The sequence below is a fragment of the Myxine glutinosa genome, chromosome 8 (assembly GCF_964187855.1).
Source record: "Myxine glutinosa chromosome 8, kmMyxGlut1.1, whole genome shotgun sequence".
Classification (NCBI taxonomy): domain Eukaryota; kingdom Metazoa; phylum Chordata; class Myxini; order Myxiniformes; family Myxinidae; genus Myxine; species Myxine glutinosa.
The window spans coordinates 58554019-58576319 of NC_136268.1; the positions used below are offsets into that span (position 1 = coordinate 58554019).

At 43.7% G+C, this 22301-nt stretch overlaps 1 protein-coding gene across 12 annotated transcripts in view; it reads left to right on the plus strand.

Annotated features, from left to right (window-relative positions):
* LOC137432512 (myopalladin) overlaps positions 1-22301 on the plus strand; it is a 257015-nt gene that overhangs the window by 127494 nt on the left and 107220 nt on the right. The window contains exon 1 of one of the 12 annotated variants that reach the window (XM_078783311.1): positions 846-960. The exons of 10 other annotated variants lie outside the window; for them this stretch is intronic. The gene's annotated coding sequence lies outside the window, so the exon portion shown is untranslated. Of the gene's footprint in view, positions 1-845; positions 961-22301 lie in introns of those variants that run through there. One more of the 12 variants, XM_078783313.1, reaches the window with a different exon arrangement.

Consider the following 22301-nt stretch of genomic DNA (forward strand, 5'->3'; position numbering starts at 1 on the left):
TATTAAAAATTAATAAAAATTATTTATTGTTAAAAAAAATTATTTATTAAAATAATTATATTATGAAAAATTAATAAAAAATCATAAATATTATTTAAAATTATAAATATATTTTAAAAACCGAAACTAATTATAAATAAATAAATAAAATCCTATACAAATACAAACCCATACAAATCCTATACAAATTAATTATAATATAAATTCAATATAAGGTTTGCGATGATGCTTGGGCAGCATTGGCACTCTGTAAAGTACATGATGACATGAAAGATGACGTCAATGATGGTATGAATTTAAATTATTTTTCAGATCTATTTTTTATTTTATAAACAAGCTCTTCTTTTAAAACTTTCTCAATATTTAAGACGAAATTCTCTGCTGTTTGAGGGTAGGTTTTTTTTGTCACCGGTGCTGCAGTGTCGGGTTCCCAAACGTCAGAAGGCGGGTTTTCCTGTGAAAGTGGATATCATTGTATCATTTGCCTTTCCTTTCACAAGGGCAACACAGAAACGCATTCATATTTAATGGCATTGTGTCGTTTGGGTGGCTTTTGCTATTCCTCTTGAGCTAAAGACCAGCCAGTTATAGATAGCTTTGCTTTTTCCATTTGACATTGATAAGTGCAAGTATGTACACTTTACGAGCTTGCTGTAACATTACCCGAACAAATTCCTCCGTGGTTCACTCCATAACACCATTTCCTGGGCATCGACAGAGCGTGAATTGTCGACGACAGACTTGGAGGAGACTTTTATTTTGAAAGGTATCGCTGATGGTTGCGCGATAAAAGTGGGAACCCCTGTTCTGGCTCCGCTCCGCGACCACGTGGCTCTTTCACTCCAGAGCGCTGGGAACATCTCGTTCGCAACCACTGGACGTGGATCCTTTATCGGGAGACACTCGCTGCATCGTTTGTCCGGACGCTTGGTGTCACTTGCTCTCCTTTTACTGTGCAAGGTAAAATAAACACATGGCACACTGTGTGTGTGTGTGTGTGTGTGTGTGTGTGTGTGTGTGTGTGTGTGTGTGTGTGTGTGTTTGTGTGTCAGTGTGTATGCATGTGTATGCGTGTGTGTATCTGTGTGTGTGAGATCTGTATAGCCTGGAACTTGAATCCCGACCCAGCTATAAACTGCCATCCCGGAATTTCACAAGCAGGCGATTCATTAATGTGTGTGATGTTTCTCGGATTGACGTTAAACTTGGTGTCTCGTTTGGCGTCTGGCGACATTAGTTGGCGGATGTTAACATCCCACAGTGGCCTTTGTGAAGTATAGGGAGGTAAGCTATCGCCGGCACAAAAATGTGTGTATGTATGTGTATATATATATATATATATATATATATATATATATATATATATATATATATATACACACACACACACACACACACACACACATGTACTCATGGTAAGGGGGGAGGTCATGTCGTGGATATCGTGGGAATTTTGTGTTCGGTTCCTTGTTTAACCTGGAGGCTGCAGATGTACTTGTGTAATCATAATCACCAGGATTGCCAGCTCTTTGATGATCACAGAGTAATCTTTTATTTACTTTTGTCTTGAAGTGAGCGCAAGCACTCATGTTTAACCTGGTCCAGCTGTTCTACATGTACAGTATTGTTGTTGTCGAAGTACAATTATTTATCATTGTGAAAATTATTTCCTCTGCTCCTGTTGATATGTTTATTCTAATTCCATGCATGCAGTCTCTTCTGTCGGAGCAATCCTTTAAAACCATCTCAACAAGCATTCTGAGTATTACGCTGCAATACATGTCCCCTACCGGCAGTCTGTCGTCCGGAAAACTGTTGGGGAAATTACCAAAGGATTATTTACCCACAGGTTCTGAATCGTTCCCAATCGCTAATTACCTCAGGACGGGCTCACCTGTGATTCGCACTCGGGACTTCGATTTATACACCTTGCAGACAGGTCAGCAGAAGCTCGAGAAAATAGGTTGTTGATAAAGAACCTTTCGAGTCGCTAAATATCAGTAATTTATTATATTTTCCGGTTCACGATCAATGATCGATGTGTACATATATGTTGCTCGGCTTGGCTCCGCCCCTCCCGAAAGCGTGCGCTATGTCGCGCTTTTGACGTTCGCGAGACGGGTCTGAGGGCGCGCGGTGCGGCTTGAGAAGAACTCTAGAATAAACAAAATATATCCATTTTAAAAATATTTTCGTTTAATTAACGATATCTGCCAAACCACGCGCCCTATCACAAATTCCGAAAGGACATTTTATTAGACTGACATGCTGAACAGATTTGTGAAGTTTCCCCTCGATTGGATCAAAAATGAGGGAGGAGCTCGGTTTTAAAAGTTCATGCTTAAAAACGTCATAACTCTGAAACCATGTGATGCATGACGTCATGCTCGCTGACTTTTTTGTTCGTCATGGGTATGCGATTCTGCCTGCAAAGTTTGGCCTTGATCTGTTCAGCCGTTTCAGAGAAAAAGTTGTTTTCGTGTTTTCACGAAAAACAATATGGCGGCCGAACCACGTGACCGGTGACGTCATAATTACCATTAAAATATTCTACAGACCGAGTCCCCCCTACGGTGAAAATTTGATCTCAATCGGTCTAATTATTGCAGAGAAAATCTTTTTTAAAGGAAATTAAAACATAAAATGGCACCGAGTTAAGGATCATCAGAATTATCAGAATTCCCAAAGTTCAAAGTGCCATAACTTTGTCAAAAATGATCGAAACGTCGTGAAGTTCGAACTCGATCTGTAACTTATCATGAGGAAACAATGTGCCAAGTTTGAAATCATTAGCATTAAGCGTTTAGAAAAAAAGTCCGGAAAACTGTTCTTTGCGTAACAGACTGACTGACTGACGGACGGACGGACAGACTGACTGACTGACTGACGGACGGACGGACGGACGGACGGACGGACAGACTGACGGACTGACAGACTGACAGACGGAGGGACGGCGTGCAAACCTATAGTCCCCTCCGGTGTGCCGGTAGGGGACTAATAAAGGATGCATCGAGGAGCCATGCACGGCTATGTATATAATTACCAGCAGCGTTGACATTTTCTCAATATAATAGCCTGTTATGGCTTATAAATGAAAGTTTTAGTATTATTTCATTCCATGACTTGTACAGCACGAACTTGTTTCATGCTCCGATATACAGTCGTGGCCAAAAATATTGGCACCCTTTCACTTTTTTCAAATAACTCACAATTTTCCCTAACAATAAGTTGAAATTGACAAAAGTATTTGGTCTCTACAATTCTTTATTTCACTGTTAATATTACAGTTACAGAACCTTTGTTTTTGATTCAGAACTTAATATATTCTTTTAAATCAGAGAATGAAAATAAATGGCATTGACAAAATTATTGACACCCTAGACTTAATATTTGGTAGCAGCCTTTGGACAAAATAACTGCAGTCTAGCACTTCCCATAGCCATGAATGAGCTTCCTACACCTCTCTTCTGGAAGTTTGGCCTACTCCTCTTGTGTAAAACTGTTCCAGTTCTCCAAGATTTGAAGGGTGCCTTCTCAAACTGCAGCTTTTAGATCATCCCACAGATGTTCAATGAGATTTAGATCTGGACTCATTGCTGGCCACTTCAGAACAGTCCAGCGTTTTGTCTTGAACCATTCCTGGGTGCTTTTTGAAGTGTGTTTGGGGTCATTGTCCTGCTGCAAGACCCATGGCCTTCGATGGAGACCCAGCTTTCTGACACTGGGTTGAACATTGCTCTCCAAAATGCCTTGGTAATCTGATTTTGTGATGCCATGTACACATTCAAGGTACCCAGTGCCAGAGGCAGCACAGCAACCCCAAAACATCACTGAACCTCCTCCATGTTTGACTGTGGGGAAGGTGTTCTTTTCTTTGAAGGCTTCATTTTGTTTTCTATAAAAATAGAGATTATGTGCTTCACCAAAAAGCTCTAATTTGGTCTCATCTGTCCACGGGATATTCTCCCAGAAGTATTTTGGCTTGTTCAGGTGTGTTTTGGCAAATTCCAGTCAGGCTTTCTTATGTCTCTCTCTCAGCAGTGGGGTCCTCCTGGGTCTTCTACCATAGAACCCCTTTTCATCGAGTTGGCGACGGATGGTGTGAGTTGAAACTGCCATACCTTGTGTCTGAAGGTCACCTTGAATCTGTTTGGCAGTTGATCTAGGTGCTTTCTCCACCATTCAAACAATCCTTCGCTGCAATCTTCGATCAAGTTTTCTCTTGCGGCCACGTCCAGGGAGGTTGGCTACAGTGCCATGGGCCTTAAACTTCCTGATAACATTGTGTGCGGTGGACACAGGAACATCAGTCTCTGGAGATGGACTTCTAGCCTTGAGATTGCCCATGCTTGGCTACAATCTTGTGTCTGTCCTCCTCAGACAATTCTCTTGTTTTCTTTCTTTTCTCCATGCTCATTGCGGAACACACAGTGACACAAAACAGCAGAATGACTCCTTTTCTCTCTTCAAACTGGTTTAATGAGTGATTTTTATATTGCAGGCACCTGCAACTCACTTGAGGTGAGTTCAATTCCAAAGTAAAGGACAATCACCTGCTTGAAATCAAATTCTTTCTAGCAACTTCTAAAAGGTGCCAATAATATTGTCCGGGCCATTTAAGGATTTCTGTGTGGAATAAGCTAAGATTTAGTCATTTTTTCAGCTTTTTTAGTTTTGTTCCACTGCAAACCAAAGAAATACATTTGTGGATACCAAAAGATTTTTAAAATTCAACAATTTTCTGGAAGAAATGGTGCATTATTTGAAAAAAGTGCAAGGGTGCCAATATTTTTGGCCACGACTGTAGGAGCCTTGCACGATGTTACACCTCGTTTTACTTCGCAGACTCTTGGGTAGAGATCTCGGAAAATTGTTCAATCGAGTGGATCATGAAGTTACAATGGGATGTTCAAAATGAGAAACTCTGAATAGTGCAAAAACCATTCATGGAACGCCATTGCTTTGATGCCTGAAGGTGGGAACATGTCCAAGACTGATGTTCAAAATCGAGAGCTTGCACATTTTGCTTCAATGGATTGTTGTCTTCAGAGATCTTTCTGAAACAATCGATGACTTGGAGAACAGTACAAGATGACATAATTGTACACCACTTATTTCCGATTCCATCTCCAGGTGCTGCATGTTGTCATCGCCGGGCACCGAAGGGGGCCCTGGCGATGACGCGTGCTGAAAGGGAGTACTCGGTTTTCACTCCGGTTTCTTGTTTGTTCCTTGCGAAAAGCGAAGATTTTAAAAGTCTATTGGTGGTTGGTCTTGTGTGTTATTCTGTCTGTCTGTATGTCATTCGCCTACAGGTCACAATTTTCAACCGATCTTCACGCAACCTTGACCAAATGGTAGAGTTGGTCATAAGCAAGAAGCTTATTATTTTGGGGTCAAAGGGTCAATAGTTCAACATAGGCCAAAGGTCAGATGGACAGATGAGACCAAACCAAATAAAAATCCTCAATTTTCATCTGATTGACTTGAAATTTTAAGAGAATTTGCCTATATGGTCACTGAATTCAAACACCAAGTATTTTTGAGGTCAACATAGGCCAAAAGGTCAACATAGGCCAGGTTTCTAAAACCCTCAATTTTCATCCAATTAACTTGCTGATTTTTTAAAAAGGATAAATTATGAAAAGTTGTCTAAGACTGGTGTGGATATGAAAATAACTTTTGCTAATCTCTATGACCATTGCACTCTTACCCTCATGTGTAGTGGTTCCTGTTGCACTTATGATCTCTCTCCTTCATTGAGAATTTCTTGAGAACTTTACACATTTGTACCATCCCACGCGTGGATAGGATGCAAACACCATGCGGGTGGTAGCTTGTCTTGAATGGGGTAACATCACGTGGTACCATGTATTGCACGTAAAAAATTTACAACATTGATTAATTAATTGCAGTTTTAAAATGGTAATTAAACGTTAAAACTTTTTCGTATTTCGGCTTAGGTAACCTACCATTTGGGATCAGTTGAGCCGGTATTAATTTTGTCACTAGATCATTTCAATAATAATCTGAGTAGGGCACCTTGCCTATAAGCTGTACATTCTTATTATAATAGAGCAAACGTATATGGTTATGTCGTTATGTATGTTTGTTTGTTTATATGCGACTAAAACGTCTTCTTCTTCTTCAAATAATATTAAAACCCTCTTAATTACGTTTAGACTGCTGAGAATTCTCAGACCTTTGACGACCCTTTAATTCCCCCAAGACCCTGAAGACCACCAAGACCCCCTGAAGACTCCAAAGATCCAAAACACCCCCAAAGACCCAAAATACCCTTGAAGGCCCTGAGGCTCAAAAAGACATTGAAGACCCAAATGCCCCCGAAGTCCCAAATGGCCCCGAAGACCCAAAATACCAGGACGACCCAAAACACCCTGAAGAGCCAAAACACCCCGAAGACCCAAAACACCCTGAAGAGCACAAAGACCCAAAAGACCCTGAAGACCCAAACTACCCTTGAAAGCCCTGAGGCTCAAAAAGACCCTGAAGACATTGCCCTAGGGATCAGTTTTTTTTTTGTTTTTTTTCCAAGTTTTTTGAAGAAGGTCACGTCTTTTCGAAGCTGCTCCATGTGCTCACGCTTTCGAAGCTAAGTGATATTTCTCAATTGTGTTTTTGTCGAGACTGTATCTATCTTTCGGTGTATGTACCTATAGCGTATCTTTTGGAAAATTTTCGGTGCTAATTTTTCGTACATGTATACACAATCGTCGGTTAATGGTATCGAGTATTCTGCGGCCTAGTACTCGTAGGCTTAGACTACCGTACCGTCTCCGACCTTGTGGTTTGTTTTTCTCTCAGCGATTCATCGAATGCGCTGAAATTATTTTCGTTCTCTGTTTCGTACCAGTCGTTCACCCCGTACCTCCTTGTTTTATATCTGTACTCACACAACAAAAAAAAAAAAACCCCAAAAAAATATTTCCTTCCCAGGTCTTATTCGTTTATTTGTTGTTCTTTTTGTTCGTTCGTTCTTCGTTCGCGATCACGCGGTTAGAAATGTATAATCTCTCCCCTGAACAACTATTTTCTCTCATATATTATATCACCCTTTTCTTCTTTTCCTACAAAAGGATGCTTTTGTCTTGCTCACCAAATCTATTCATTCCAAAATATATATATAATACCATCTCTTACAGTTCCTCCTTTCTACATTCCCTAAACTATCCAGAACTCCATCCCTCCTCCAGTGTCCTCAAACGTATTTTTGACTCGAAGGTCTCAAACTCATTTTGCAAAAAATTCGTTTCCCATGAATCGTACACTTTTCAAAATCCAATCTCACCCCTCCCCTCCAAATCCTCCCCATCACCCATCCCTTTCAAATCTCCCCCCTTGCCCCTTCCCTCCCCTCCCTCCTAAACTCCCCCCACACCCCTCCCCTCCGAGACTCTCCCTCGCTCCTCCCCTCCTAGACTCCCCTCTCACCCCTCCTCCTCAAAGCATCCTCCCTGCTTCTTCCTCCTTCCAACTTTCACCTTCATCTCCCCAAACCTTCTGCCTTGCTCTTCCCCCTCCTCAAATAACACCTCACTGTGCCTCACCCAATCTCCATCAAACCTTTTGTCCGCCCCATTCTTCCCTTTCTCCAAGCTATTCTGAAATCTCTGACACACCTTCAACAACTCTCCCTACCTCTTCCTCCTCTTCCACATCTTACCCTACCCCTCCCCCCCCCTGTTCTGGACCCGATGCTCCCCCTTCCTCTTCATTAACGGTATGGACCTCAAACATCCGGGGCCTTCACTCAAACCTGACTGACCTCTCCATACAGGTTGCTTCTGACAAACCAGATGTGATCTGCTTAACAGAAACTTTCCTCCTTCATGATGTCTCTGATGCCTTGGTATCTCTCCCAGGTTACTCCCTCCTCCGGTATGATAGACCTGAGCCTCGTCCTGGAGGTGGGGTTGCTATCTTTATAAAAAAACTCTCTTCCTCACTCGCCCTCCACTGCCCTCTCTCCACCTCACCCCCAGGAATACCTTTGGCTACGGCTTCCCCTTCGCTCCCACCTTTTGTTCATATGTGTGTTGTACCGTCCACCAATCAGCGATGACTCCATCTACATCTCACTGTCTGATAATATGGACCAACTTCTATCTACCCATCCCAACTCTCTCTTCCTCATATGTGGTGATTTCAATTGTCACCATGCCAGTTGGCTGGGTGTGGGTACCTCTCTCACCAGCCATGGCTCTTCAGCAAAGGACTTCTGCGACTCACTGGGACTGACACAATCTGTCAATTTCCCGACCCGGATCTCAGTCAACGGAGCATCTTCTCTTCTGGATTTGGTTATGACAAACTTCTCTGAAAATGTCTGCTGCTCTTCTTCTGCTCCAATCAGCTCATCTGATCTTGTGCTTGTCAAAGTGGACATCTCTCTGACCATTCTCAGAGAGCCTCCTCAGCGTCGACGAGTCTGGCATTTCACTCAGGACAACTGGCACGGTCTTCAAGCAGCCATCAATCATCTGGACTGGTCTCCCATCTCTACCGCCTCTGACATCAACTCATCCTGGGAATTCTTTCAAAGTAAATTGCTCTCTCTCATGCACAGATTTATACCATCTCGTCTTCAGTTGTCATACCCTTCCTCCCGTCCATGGTACACGGAATCTTGTGGTGAGGCTGTTTCCCTGAAACAACTTGCTTTCGTCTCCTGGAAAGCAAATCCAACGGAAGGAAATCTCATTTCCTTTCACAAAGCCCGAAACAAGTGTGTGTCCACCCTCAGGAGAGCCAGGAAACAATATCTCACCATTCTCAAGACCGAACTCTCTTATCTGTCTCCCTCTTCCAAATCCTGGTGGCGTCTGGTCAAATCTGTTTCTGGTGTTTGTTCCCCCTCCATCCCCTCCCTCACCTCAAACGGCTTAACGGCTGACTCCGCACGTGAAAAAGCTGAATGCCTCAACTCTGTGTTTGCCTCTAAATCTTGTGTCCCAAACCCATCCCTCTCTGTACCCACCGTACCCAGTCGTACCCAGCTGCTCCTGGACTCTGTGTCCTTTCCTCCTGACAAGGTGGAAAAGTTTCTGTCAACCCTCGACTCTGATTCTGCAACTGGTCCTGACGGCATCAGCCCACGGGTCCTAAAATCATGTTCTTCTGCTCTTTCACTCCCTCTTTCTGTTCTCTTCACCCTCTCTTCTGCTCAAGGTCATCTGCCATCTGCTTGGAAATCAGCCAACATCACCGCTTTGCACAAAAAAGGTGCAAAAACAGATCCCAGCAACTACAGACCAATCAGCCTTCTCCCAATTATCAGCAAAGTCATGGAATCCATCATTGCTTCAGATATTAAATCTTTCCTCTTCTCCAATGGCTTGATCTCTGATCATCAATTTGGTTTCAGACCTGGTCACTCTACTCTGGACATGCTGCTTCTGCTTTCTCAACAATGGATGGAGGTCCTCAACGCCAAACAGGAAATTAGAGCTGTCTCCCTTGACATTTCACGTGCCTTCGATACGGTCTGGCACCCTGCTCTGCTCTCCAAACTCTCCTCCTTTGGTATCCATGGAAATCTCCACGCATGGCTGGCGGACTTCCTCTCTGGTCGTAGTCAACGTGTGGCCCTGAATGGGTTTCTCTCATCTCCTCTTCCTGTTCAGGCTGCAGTTCCCCAAGGTAGTGTTCTGGGCCCTGTGCTTTTTCTGGTCTTCATCAATGATCTCTCTGACTCTCTTGAAAATCCTCTCTATCTCTTTGCTGACGACTCTACTCTCTGTCGCTCCATTCCTTATCCCTCAGATCGGCAGTCTGCAGCCTCCTCACTCTCTGCAGACCTGGACAAAATCACAGACTGGTCAAACAAGTGGAACATGTCTTTCAATCCTGACAACTCTCACACTCTTACAATGTCTCTCCGAAAGGACCGACTGGACAACCCTCCCATCTACTTTCTCAACAATCCTCTCCAAGAAGTTCTGTCGCTCAAGCTTTTGGGTCTCACTATCTGCCATGATCTTTCTTGGGAAAACCACATTTCCAAGCTGGCCTCCAAAGCCAGTCGCCGACTGGGCATCCTCCGTCGGGCGAAGTCCTTCCTTGGCACACCTGAGCTCCTCACCACATACAAGGCTTTCATCCGCAGCTCAATGGAATACTGTTCCCCCCTCTGGGCTGGTGCTCCTGCCTCACACCTTGCTCGGCTTCACGCTGTTGAGGCCAAAGCTTTCAGAATCATTGGAATCTCCTGCGATGTAGTCAACGCCGAGGGCCTTTCACTCACTCACCGCAGGCAGGTTGGTGGTCTTTCTGTCTTCTACCGACTCCTCTCCGGCCTTGCTCCCCCAGCTCTCTCTGTGCTCTGTCCCCCCAATATTCCTTCAGGTCGCACAAGATCTGCCTGCAACCCTCTTATGGTTAAACTGCCAAAGTCTAGGCTCTCTGCTCACCTTCACTCTTTCATTCCCCTTTTCTCCCACCTCTGGAACAAACTCCCCCACTCCCTTCAATCCCACTCCTCCCTCCAGGTCTTTAAAACAGCTGTTCACCACCATCTCTTATCTTCCCCCATCGAAAACCTTGATCTTTTCTACCCCCGGTAATTCACCCCAGAGTCCTTGCAGTGTTCATATGTTTTAATCCTCTCCCACCTCCCCCCAAGTCCTCCCGATGGCCCTGCTCTCAAATGTTGTGTTTGTGTCCTTCCTCCTCTTCCCCCTCTCTTTTGTGGCCTTCCCCCTCTCTCCCCATCTTGTCTGCCGCTCCCCTTGTTTTTTGTGTTTTGTGTGTCGGTTTGTCTTTTTGTGTGATTAATGTTAGCTCTTTCACGAGCCTCGATCTTGTATACAAAAAAAAAAGAAAAAAAAAAAAGACCCAAATGGCCCCGAACACCCAAAATACCCAAAGACCCTTAAAGACCCAGAGGAACCAAAAGATCCTTAAGACACAAAAGCCCCTGAAGACACCGTAGACCCAAAAGACACGGAAGACCCAAAAGACCCCGAAGACCAAAAATACCCTGAAGACCCCCAAAGACCATTAAAGACCCTTAAATACCCCCAAAGAACCAAAATACCCCAAAGACTCTTAAAGACCCAGAGGAAACAAAATACCCTTAAGACCCAAAACCCCTGAAGACTCAAAAGACCCCAAAGACCCAAAACACCCCAAAGACCCAAAATACCCTTAAAGGCCCAGAGGATCCACAAGATCCTGAAAACCCAAGTGGCCCTGAAGATCCAAAACACCACGAAGACCCAAAAGACACCGAAATGGTCAAAGATGCCTTTCCCTCTGAAACGACGTGCGGTGAGGCACGCAGAGCGCACCGGGTCACGCTAGTATGTAATAATAGAATATATTTATTGGTTCATAAGTAACAGTTTTCTTTAAACACAGATTCACAACACAAGTTTTACATTTCCTTATGTGAATGTCTCTACAAAAGAATTAATCTGTGCAAAATGTGACTTCACCACTCAAATTGTAATGATGTAAAATAATGTACTATAATGTAATAAAAGGAGCTGGTTTCGATGATTGTAGTTATTTTCCATTTCGAGTATATTTGTGTGGGGAAAATGAGAGCATGCATTGCTGTCAGTGCTGTAGAGGCTTTCCTCTGTACATGGCGTGTGTGTGTGTGTGTGTGTGTGTGTGTGTGTGTGTGTGTATGTGTGTATATACTGTATGTATGTGTGTATATACCGTATGTGCATATACTGTATGTGTATGTATATACTGTATGTGTGTACATGCTGTATGTGTGTATGTATATACAGTAAAACCTCCTCCAACGCGGGGGATACGTTCTGGGATGATCTCGCGTTGGAGGAATCATTAACCGTATGGGGAAATTGGGGATATGTTCCAGGCTCCCAAAAAACTGACCCGAAAACAGCCTTTCTTGCTTTTTTTTTTTTTTGCATGTTTCTTTGTATGGAATGGTGCAGCATTATTAAATATACATTAAAATAAGTGTTAGTATCATAATAGTACTGTACTAGTGGGGTCACCCGTGGGAATCCCACGGGTATGGACATGTGTGACATTTGGACATCTTGATTTACATGCTGCACATTAAATTTTACAAAATGGTTAAAATGGTGTAATGAACACAATTTATTTATTTCACATAATATGTGACCCCTCACTCCTCTCCACCCTCACGCCTCTCCAATGCCACTCCTCCTCACACTCCTCTCCAATACCTCCTCAAACTCCTCTCCAATACCTCCTCATACTCTTCTCCAATAGCTCCTCACACTCCTCTCCAATACCTCCTCACACTCCTCTCCAGTACCTCCTCACACTCCTCTCCAATACCTCCTCACACTCCTCTCGAGTACCCCCTCACACTCCTCTCCAATACCTCCTCACACTCCTCTCCAATACCTCTTCACACTCCTCTCCAATACCTCCTCACACTCCTCTCCAATACCTCACACTCCTCTCCAATACCTCCTCACACTCCTCTCCAATACCTCCTCACACTCCTCTCCAATACCTCCTCGCACTCCTCTCCAATACCTCCTCGCACTTCTCGCCAACCCCTCACACTCCTCTCCAACCCCTCACACTCCTCTCCAACCCCTCACACTCCTCTCCAATACCTCCTCACACTCCTCTCCAATACCTCCTCACACTCCTCTCCAATACCTCCTCACACACCTCTCCAATACCTCCTCACACACCTCTCCAATACCTCCTCGCACTCCTCTCCAATACCTTACACTCCTCTCCAACCCCTCACACTCCTCTCCAACCCCTCACACTCCTCTCCAATCCCTCACACTCCCCCTCCAATCACTCCTCACTCTCCACTCCAATCGGCCCTCACTCTCCAACTCCTCGCTCCTCACTCTCCAACTCCTCGCTCCTCACTCTTCAACACCTAGCTCCTTGCTCTCCTACCCCTCGCTCCCCTTCATCTACGTTTACAACAAAATGTGTAATTTGTGGCTGGATGGTTTGTATACAGCCTTTGGATGCTTGTTGCCTCATTTTGCTGGGGACTCAGCTATGCTGCTGAAGCAATGCCCCACCCCGCCCCCCCTCATTACCAGTCAGCCGGTACTCATTTTGCCAACCCCAGAAGGATTAACATGCTGAGTCAACCTCCTGGTTGGCAGTGGGGTCTATTGGACTCACCGGGGATGAACTCAACCGTTTCTCCAATAAGCGTTGGGCATAATTCAACGAATTGACAGCACCTCAAACACAGGACCCTAAGATCTCAAACCAGCCACCTTTACCGTTAAGCCACCACCAAACTTGCATAATTTGAGACAAAGGGGTATTAAAAAGTGTAAAGCTCAAAAGTGTAAATACTCATGCAAAACAAAATAATTAGTGGTGCATAACAAACCTGGAAGAAGATGGAAATAGATGGAAAGGTGATCCAGGAACCAAACTTAACAGTACGCCGTATGGTAATTGCTGTATTGTCCCCTGTCGCACTGCGGAGCGAAAGGGGGACTATGGTTTTCCCGGCCGTGCGTGCGTGCGGGCGTGTGTGCGTGCGTACGTGCGTGCGTGCATGCGTACGCGACGGACCGATTTCTAATTTGGTGTGTGGGTGCAACGCACGTCAAAATCCAAGATGGCCGCCGCCATGTATGTCTGACGCCATGAATGTCTGAACCTTGTGAGCGGAATATCTTGAAAAATAAGCTAAGTACCAACTTCTAATCTGGTGTGTGGGTGTATCTACGCATAAGGAAGAAGGCTATTGCAAATTGGGTCGCCACGTCAAAATCCAAGATGGCCGCCGCCATGTATGTCTGAACCTTGTGAGCGAAATATCTTGAAAAATAAACGAACTACTAACTTCTAATCTGGTGCCTGGGTGTATCTAGGCATAAGGAAGAACGCTATTGAATATTGGGTCGCGACGTCAAAATCCAAGATGGCCGCTACCATATATATGTCTGAACCTTGTGAGCGAAATATCTTGAAAACTAAACGAACTAGTAACCTCTAATCTGGTGTGTGGGTGTATCTACGCATAAGGGAGAACGCTATTGCAAATTGGGTTGCCACGTCAAAATCCAAGATGGCCGCCTTGCGTCTTCCAATTTGTAAACTCGCATCACTTCACCGACGGGGTACCTAGGCGTAACGCTTGTACCAATTACAGGTAAGCTATGTGTGGCATTTCAAGCATTACAAGATATCGCAGGTTGCAGCGCTTTAGGGAACGAGTAAATTTTCACACATGAGAATTTTTTCCCTGCATGAGTAATTTTTAAAATCAATGGAGAGCTCATGTTTCACCTCTCGCAATGAACGATGATTGGTGCATGGAAGCCATGTCGGAGTAGTGGTTGTCTGTGCAAATCAGAAAAACACTGTAGTTCGGGTCGTGAATTGAAGGCCGATATCCTGAAGGATGATTTATGGCTTTTTGAGTTAAAAACTCAGATAATTTCACATCACATTAGATGCCCAATCATGTGTTCATTTCTTAGATGTGGCATATTGATTTAATTACGACAGACTTTTTTCCTTTTTCTGCCATGAGCAAGTTTTGCCCTCATTGTTTCCCTTCTAAATAAAGTCGAGGCTCATGGAGGACAAATAAAAAGATAAGGAAGAGGACGAACGAGTGGAATTGGGGTTGAAATTTTCAACAACTATCCATGACACTTGTGAAAATTTGAGGATTTGGCCAAAAGGAAGATGATGCGAAAATTAAAAAGTGTTCTTGTATCTAATCTTCAGTGGTGAATGGATATTGAACGGGCATTCTCAGTGTAAATGCATTTGGAGTTTTTCATCGTGAGGCAAACAAAATGGGGAAAATCATTTCGACTGGTGAAATATGTTGTCTTATTTATAACCAGAACTGCAATGACATTTAGCAAAGTTAAATTCACCATCTACTTTGTGATCAGCTGGTAAAAGAAATCCAATTCATTATTTATGACCGTATTGGAATTTTGCTCGACTATACATTTTCACATCCGCCCCACCTGATAATAAATGACCTGACACGCACAAGAAGCGACCAAATCAGCCAAAGGCCACCATCCTCCCCCAAGCATAATACAATTAAGGCCGTTGTCTGGAGAGCAAATCATTTTCTCTTTCTGCATCGACTGAGTCGAGACCATGCATATCATGATAATATATCTGTGCTGAATGTACCAAATTGTGTCAATTCTGTGTGAGAGTAAAAACTAGGTGTGCATTTCAAACGCTACAATAATGCCACTCTTGTGCTGCTACCCCATATACGTTTTGAACTATTTATTTTATTGCTGATGTATTTTATTGACAATGAACTGCATGCCAGTGAATACAGGGAGCCCTGTGACTAGCGAGAACTTGGACCAATCCATGACACAAAACCGCCCTCAACGGAACTTAACGCGGTGCCACCACCACACCACTCTTATCGCCTCTGAGAAAGAGAACTAGCTTGTTATCAAAACGTCGGGCTTTAATAAAGAATTTATTATTTTACTGCTGAGTGCGCTACATTTTACCAACGAGCATGGATCGGCTCGCCACGCTCGCCTCACTACGCATTGCAACAGAGAGGCACGGGGCTTGCTTAAACTGAGGATGATGACCTGATTGAACTTGAGTTTCTGTGTTGTCATGATTTACACCATTCAGAATATAAACATTTCTTTTGTACAAATTTATTTGTAATATTGGTGATATTATTTATCTGTAATTTATTTTTAATCTAAAAAGGTCTAAGGGGTGCAAAGCTCTAAATGGTCAAGGGTCCAAGCTGGTCTAATGGGTCGAAAGGGTCTTGCTTGTCTTTGGGGTATTTTGGATTTTTCAGTCTTTTGGGTCTCTTTGGGGTCTTTTGGGTCCTCTGGGTCTTTTTTTTTTTTTTTTTTTTGTATACTGACTCGAGGCTCGTGAAAGAGCTAACATTTACTTCACAAACAAATCAACCAGACAAACAAAATATATAAAAAGAGGGAGCGGAAAACAAGATGGGGAGAGAAGGGGAAGCACACAAACACAACATTTGAGAGCAGGGAGATGTGTGGAAGGGAGAGGGCTTGGGGGGAGGAGGCGTGGGAAGGGGGGGGGGGAGGGAGAAGTATAAAACACAAGGACACCAAGGACTTCCAGGACAGAAGTTGGTATTTCAAAAAAGTGGAATTGGGGTGAAATTAGCGGGGGTAGAAAAGATCAAGGTTTTGGATGGGGGAAGATAAGAGATGGTGGTGAACAGCTGTTTTAAAGACCTGGAGGGTGGAGTGGGATTGAAGAGAGTGAGGGAGTTTGTTCCAGAGGCGGGAGAAAAGAGGAATGAAGGAGTGAAGGTGAGCAGAGAGTCTTGATTTTGGCAGTTTGACCATAAGAGGGTTGCAGGCAGATCTTGTGCGACCTGCAGGAATATTTGCGGGACAGAGCCCAGAGAGAGCTGGGGGGGGCAAGGCCAGAGAGGAGTCGGTAGAAAATGGAAAGACCACCAACCTGCCTGCGGTGAGTGAGTGAGAGGCCCTTGGAGTTAGCTTCATCGTGGGAGATTCCAATGATTCTGAATGCTTTGGTTTCAACAGCGTGAAGACGAGCTAGGTGTGAGGCAGGAGCACCAGCCCAGAGGGGAGAGCAGTATTCCATTGAGCTGCGGATGAAAGCCTTGTATGTGATGAGGAGCTCAGGTGTGCCAAGGAAGGACTTCGCACGACGGAGGATGCACAGTCGGCGACTGGCTTTGGAGGCCAGATTTGAAATGTGGTTTTCCCAGGAAAGATCATGGCAGATAGTGAGACCCAAAAGCTTGAGTGACAGAACTTCTTGGAGAGGATTATTCAGAAAGTGGATGGGAGGGTTGTCCAGTCGGTCTTTTCGGAGAGACATCGTAAGAGTGTGAGATTTGTCAGGATTGAAAGACATGTTCCACTTGTTAGCCCAGTCTGTGATTTTGTCCAGGTCTGCAGAGAGTGAGGAGGCTGCAGACTGCTGATCTGAGGGATGAAGAATGGAGCGACAGAGAGTAGAGTCATCAGCAAAGAGATACAGAGGATTTTCAAGAGAGTCAGAGACATCATTGATGAAGACCAGAAAAAGCACAGGGCCCAGAACACTGCCTTGTGGAACTCCAGCCTGAACAGGAAGAGGAGATGAGAGAAACCCATTCAGGGCCACACGTTGACTTCGACTAGAGAGGAAGTCCGCCAGCCATGCGTGGAGATTTCCATGGATACCAAAAGAGGAGAGTTTGGTGAGCAGAGCGGGGTGCCAGACCATATCGAAGGCACGTGGTATGTCAAGGGAGACTGCTCTAATTTCCTGTTTGGCATTGAGGACCTCCATCCATTGTTGAGAAAGCAGAAGCAGCATGTCCAGAGTAGAGTGTCCAGGTCTGAAACCAAATTGATGATCAGAGATCAAGCCATTGGAGAAGAGGAAAGATTTCATATCTGAAGCAATGATGGATTCCATGACTTTGCTGATAATTGGGAGAAGGCTGATTGGTCTGTAGTTGCTGGGATCTGTTTTTGCACCTTTTTTGTGCAAAACTTTACAGTTTTTGTACCTTTAAGGGTATTTGCGGTATTTAAGGGTCTTCGGGGTATTTTGCGGTTTATTTTTTTTATCTATATGTCTATCTATCTATCTATCTATCTATCTATCTATCTATCTAATATAGCTAGTATAGTATATTTCTAGTGTATCTAGTATAGTCTATCTACATTCACATGAAAAATAAGTACACCCCATGTAAAGTTTTGACTTTTTCAACATATTTCAACATACAGCTATTTGATCTTCATTTCAACAATTTTGATAGATAAAGGTGATATAATATAACAAATATCATGAAACATTTACATTTTGTAGTCCATTGTATAATTTAAATAAACATAAATGCAAATTTTGCATGTGGAAAAAGTAAGTACACCCTTGGCTATAATAGATGGTATTGCCCCCTTTGGCAGAAACAACCTCAAGTAGGCGTTTCTTATAACTGTCTACCAGTCTCAGACATCGACTGGGAGAAATTTTTGCCCACTCCTCCATGCAGAATCTTTCAGCTGTTCCATGTTTGAGGGGATTCTTGCATGCACAACTCGTTTCAAATCCCCCCACAACATCTCGATGGGATTTAGATCCGGGCTTTGACTTGGCCATTCCAGAACCCTGCATTTCTTTCTTTTCAGCCATTCCTTGGTGGATTTACTGGTATGTTTAGGGTCATTGTCATGTTGCAAGGTCCACCTTCGGTTGAGCTTCAACTTTCCGACAGATGGCCTCACATTATCCTCAAGCACCCTCTGGTACAATGAAGAATTCATTGTGGATTATATGATGGTGAGCTGCCCAGGCCCTGATGCAGCAAAGCTGCCACAAACAATAATATTTCCACCACCATGCTTTACAGTTGGTATCAGGTTCTTGTGGTCAAATGCTGTCTTTGGTTTTCGCCAATCATGTCTTCTGGTACTGTGGCCAAATAGCTTTACCTTTGACTCATCTGTCCAGAGCACAATGTTCCAGAAGTGCTGGTCTTTGCCTCGGTGTTCATTGGCAAACTTTAGTCTTGCCCTGATGTTCTTTCTGGACAGCAAAGGTTTCCTCCTGGCACACCTCCCATGTAGATCAAATTTGTGCAGCCTCTTTCTAATGGTGGACTCGTGCACTTTGACATCAACAGTGGCAAGAGCTACCTGTAGGTCCCGTAATGACATTCTGGGGTTCTTAGAGACTTCTTTCAGCATCTTGCGGTCTGCTCTCAGGCTGAACTTGTTGGGGTGGCCTGGCCTGAACAAGTTGGCAGTTGTTTTGAATCTTCTCCACTTGTAGATGATCTTCCGGACAGTCGAATGATTGATTTCAAATTGTTTGGAGATCTTTTTAAATCCCTTCCCAGACTCGTAGGCATCTATAACCTTCTTTCTGAAGGCCTCAGAGAGCTCTTTTGATCTAGGCATGGTGACGCCACACACTTCAACAACAAAGAGCAAACCAAACTAAATGTCTGAGGTTTAAATAAGACAGGTTCCTTCAACATCCTCTCTAACGATGTTCTAATCATTTACACCTGAGCTGGTGCACCTGATTCTAATTTTAGGTATTTGAAGTAGTGATAAATGTAGGGGTGTACTTACTTTTTCCACATACTAAATTTGCATTTATGTTTATTTAAATTATACAATGGACTACAAAATGTAAATGTTTCATGATATTTGTTATATTATATCACCTTTATCTATCAATATTGTTTAAATGAAGATCAAATATCTGTATGTTGAAATATGTTGAAAAAGTCAAAACTTTACATGGGGTGTACTTACTTTTTCACGTGACTGTACATGTATTTATTTTTATTTTTAATGTATATTTTTTATATATAAAGGTCTATTTATTTTGGAGTCTATATTTGGGGCTTTTGTGCCTTTTAGGTCTTTAAGGGTCTTATGGATCTTTGAGGTCTTTTAGGTCTTTGGGGTATTTTGGGTCCTCCGGATCTTTAAGAGTCTTTGGGATCAGCAAGGGCCTTTGTGGTTTTTAAGGGTCTTTGGGTTATTCAGGGTATTTTTGGTCTTTAGGGTTCTTGGTGGTCTTGCAAGTCTTGGGTGACTTAAAGGGTCTTCAAAAGTCAAAGGGGTCTCAGCAGTCTAAAGGATCAGAAGAAAATTTTAAGAAGAAGAGATGTTGGTCACAAATATACGTAACCATATACGTTTGCTCCATTATAACAAGATATGAATCCTGAGCTGCACATCTTGCAACATATATACAGTATATCCTCCACCCCAGTTTATCCATCTTCCTTCTATCCACTCTATTCACTCCCGCAATCCTCCTGAGCCAGTTGTTCTCACAAGCCTGCAGCCTCTGTTGTTGTCTCTCTGTCAGTACCACCACCTTCAGATGGTAAACATAGACCGGCGTCACTCATGACATCAGAACCTTCCCTTTCAATTTCCATGCTATTTTTCTGTCTGCCATTGCACCCTCCCCCCCCCCCCCTCCTCCACGAATTTGCACCCACCTGAATCCTCCTCTGCACCTCTGCCTCGGACTTACCATCTCCGGTCACTGTTCCACCCAGATACTCAAACCCATTTCCCTGTCTGATCTCCTTCCCCTCTAACCTGATATTCATTTATTTTCTCTGCTGCCCATCCCACATCACCTCAGTCTTCTCCATACTCATCTTCAGCCCATACTTCTCAAATGCCTTCATCCAGTCCCACAGTACTTTCTGCATCTCCCACCCACTCTTAACCACAACAGCCAGATTGTCCACATAAAACATCCTCTCAAGAATACCCCTCATGTTTATCGACCTGCTTACCAGCTCCATTACCATGATAAGCATGAATGGGCTGAGAGAGCTTCCCTGCCTCAAGCCAATGTTTGCACTTAACTCCTCAGACATCCCTGGACCAACCAAAAATCTTTTCTTCATTCCCTTGTACATCCCTTCCACCAACCTAACTTCTGCTTCTGGCACTTCCATCTATCTTAGTGTCACCATCACCATCTCTCTCAGGAGAAGACCCACGCTATGTCCACAAATTCCAATGCCATTTAATCATGCATCTAAATACCTCTTCTTCAACAGCTGCGTCAGCAAGAACATCCCATCCATCCTTTCTAAACGTCTGCTGCTTTTTCCCAATCTCCATCTCCACACTCTTCCTTATCTTCTTCCTTCATTACATGACTTAGGAGTGCAATGCCACTGTAGTTCCCCAGATTTTGAACATCTCCCTTTCCCTTATATATCAACACAATTATCCCTGCCCTCAATTCCTCTGGAATTGAACCTTCTCTCATACATACATTCAACAACCTCTTCGTCCAACTGACTGTGACTTCTCCCACTGCAATTATCATCTCTGTATATACCTCATCAATGCCTGATGCTCTTCCCTTCTTCATCCTCTTCAATGCTGTGTCCAGCTCTCCGTTGCTTCCTCCCAGGTTCAACAGCACCTTGAAATATCTTGCCACACCTTCAATACTGCGTTCCTCTCTGTCACCAATCTCTGGCCACCATCCTTAATCACCGCCTCCCCCACCCTCTTCATGTCCTTATACTATCCTCACTCCTGTCACGTGCTAACATATACACTATATCATCTTCCCACCATTATTTCCTCATGATGTACTCATACAGATTGAACAAGTCAGGGGAGAGAATGTACAGTCACGTGAAAAAGTAAGTACACCCCATGTAAAGTTTTGACTTTTTCAACATATTTCAACATACAGCTATTTGATCTTCATTTCAACAATATTGATAGATAAAGGTGATATAATACAACAAACATCATCAAACATTTACATTTTGTAGTCCATTGAATAAGTTAAATAAAATAAATGCAAATTTCGCATGTGGAAAAAGTAAGTACACCCCTACATTTATCACTTCTTCAAATACCTAAAATTAGAATCAGGTGCACCAGCTCAGGTGCAAATGATTAGAACATCGTTAGAGAGGATCTTGGAGGAACCTGTCTTATTTAAACCTCAGACATTTCGTTTGGTTTGCTCTTTGTTGTTGAAGTGTACGGCGTCACCATGCCGAGATCAAAAGAGTTCTCTGAGGCCTTCAGAAAGAAGGTTATAGATGCCTACGAGTCTGGGAAGGGATTTGAAAAGATCTCCAAACAATTTGAAATCAATCATTCGACTGTGCGGAAGATCATCTACAAGTGGAGAAGATTCCAAACAACTGCCAACTTGTTCAGGCCAGGCCGCCCCAGCAAGTTCAACCTGAGAGCAGACCGCAAGATGCTGCAAGAAGTCTCTAAGAACCCCAGAATGTCATCACGGGACCTACAGGTAGCTCTTGCCACTGTTGATGTCCAAGTGCACGAGTCTACCATTAGAAAGTGGTTGCACAAATTTGATCTACATGGGAGGTGTGCCAGGAGGAAACCTTTGCTGTCCAGAAAGAACATCGGGGCAAGACTAAAGTTTGCCAATGAACACCTTGGCAAAGACCAGCACTTCTGGAACAATGTGCTCTGGATAGATGAGTCAAAGGTAGAGCTATTTGGCCACAGTACCAGAAGAAATGTTTGGCGAAAACCAAAGACAGCAATTGACCACAGGAACCTGATACCAACTGTAAAGCATGGTGGTGGAAATATTATGGTTTGGGGCAGCTTTGCTGCATCAGGGCCTGGGCAGCTCACCATCATATAATCCACTATGAATTCTTCATTGTACCAGAGGGTGCTTGAGGATAATGTGAGGCCATCTGTCGGAAAGTTGAAGCTTAGCCGAAGGTGGACCTTGCAATATGACAATGACCCTAAACATACCAGTAAATCCACCAAGGAATGGCTGAAAAGAAAGAAATGGAGGGTTCTGGAATGGCCAAG